This window comes from Monodon monoceros, unplaced genomic scaffold (genome assembly GCF_005190385.1).
Source record: "Monodon monoceros isolate NGI ecotype Baffin Bay Population unplaced genomic scaffold, NGI_Narwhal_1 Super_Scaffold_12, whole genome shotgun sequence".
NCBI classification, from domain to species: Eukaryota; Metazoa; Chordata; class Mammalia; order Artiodactyla; family Monodontidae; genus Monodon; species Monodon monoceros.
The window spans coordinates 161,182,513-161,184,234 of NW_021703768.1; the positions used below are offsets into that span (position 1 = coordinate 161,182,513).

The 1,722-nt window shown below is 49.2% G+C and overlaps 1 protein-coding gene across 2 annotated transcripts in view; it reads left to right on the plus strand.

Moving 5' to 3' along the window:
• ARHGEF18 (Rho/Rac guanine nucleotide exchange factor 18) overlaps window positions 1-1,722 on the plus strand; it is a 94,572-nt gene that overhangs the window by 10,225 nt on the left and 82,625 nt on the right. The gene's annotated exons all lie outside the window — the stretch shown is intronic.

Here is a 1,722-nt window from a genome sequence, read left to right on the forward strand (position 1 = left end):
CCATCCATCTAACCATCCATCCATCTAACCACCCACCTATTCATCCATCTAAATATCTACTCATCCATCCATCCAACCAGCCAGCCACCCAACTATCCATCCACGCATCGATGCATCCACCCCTCCATCTAACCACCCATCCATCCATTTATTTAACCATCCATTCATCCAACCACCCAGCCAGATAACTTTCCCTTCAGCCAGGCAGCCAGCTAGCCAACTATCCAACCACTCGTCCATCTATTCAACAATTCATTCATTCATCCATACAACCATCCACGCTTCCATCCAACCATATATTCACCCATCTATCCATTCATCTGCTCACCACAGGATAGCTTTGTGGTTGTGAGCCCTTGCTTTGGAGCAAGAAATACCTGGGTTCACATCCCATCTCTGCCTCTTGCCAGTCCAGTATGACCTTGGATGAGTCAGTACATCTCTCTGAGCCTCAGTTTCCCCTTCCATAATGTGGGGACTCAGAGGGTTGTTGTGAGGATAGAAGAATGCAAAGAACATGACAGGCTTAGCACAAGGCAAGGCATATTGGAACTGATCCACACACGTAAGATTTTACCACTTGGGACTTGGGGGTGTACAAGTGGGTTGGATACAGAACTTGCCTCACGATCTGGAGCGGGGGACAGCAAACCTTTTCTGTAAAAGGCCAGAGAGTAAGTGTCTTCAGATTTGCAGGTCATATGGTCTCTGATACAACTACTGAACTCGGCAGTTGTAGCATGAAAGCAGTCAGACGATACGGACACGAATGGGTGTGGCCGTGTGCTACTAAAACCTTATTTACAAAATCAGGTGTTGAGTCAGATTTGGCCTGTGAAACTCCTGGTCTAGAAGCGAACAAGTAAGCCAGTTAAAGCACAACAGGGAGTAGAAAAGGGGTGCGGACGAATCCAAAGTCCTCTGGCTAAGACGGTCTGCAGAGGATCAGAGAAAAAGTCCTCGGTTGCCAAGGCAGGAAGAGTGGAAAAGGGTGGTGGGAACAGCACAGAGGCACACAGGAGAATACTGAGTTAGGGGCTCAGGTGTGTGGGGGGAGTTGAGAGGGTAGACTGAAAAGGGCTCGAATGTCATTCTAAGGGGAGTCCAGGGGTAAGGACCGGAGGAAGGGGGGTGACTCTCTGAAATGTCATGCCAAGAAGACATACCAGCTACTGCGACAGAAGAAGCCAATTGTGGCTGGCAATTGTTTGTGCAGGAAAATCCCAACAAGAGTTGTGGTTGTGTAGAAAGAGCTATAATGGAGGCTGACATTAAGATAGTAGCAGAGGCAAAAAGAAAAGAGGATGAAGTAGAGAAATGTCGTGGAGGTGAAATTGACAGGGCTTGGTGTCCTGCAGGGTAGTAAGGAGGCAAGGCTCATCTCCGGGTCTCTGGCAGGGTCACTGGGAAGACGGTGCAGTCACACTGATATGGGGACACAGAAGGAGGAAGGAAAACAAGGAGTTTGGCCTTGACAACTTGAGATTGGAGCGCGGGTGGGAATATCAGACAGTCACCACTGGAGACAAAGGCAGAGGCCATTGGAGACAAAGTCTGGAGCTTGGAGGAGATAATCTGTCACCAGAACTAAGGCTCAGTCTGTACCTGGGGTCAGGGTTCAGCACATGGTGAGGGTTGGGGTTCAGATTGTGGCTCTAGGATGGGAACTCAGTCTATGACACCAGGATCAGGGCTCAGTCCATGACACCAGGATCAGGAGTC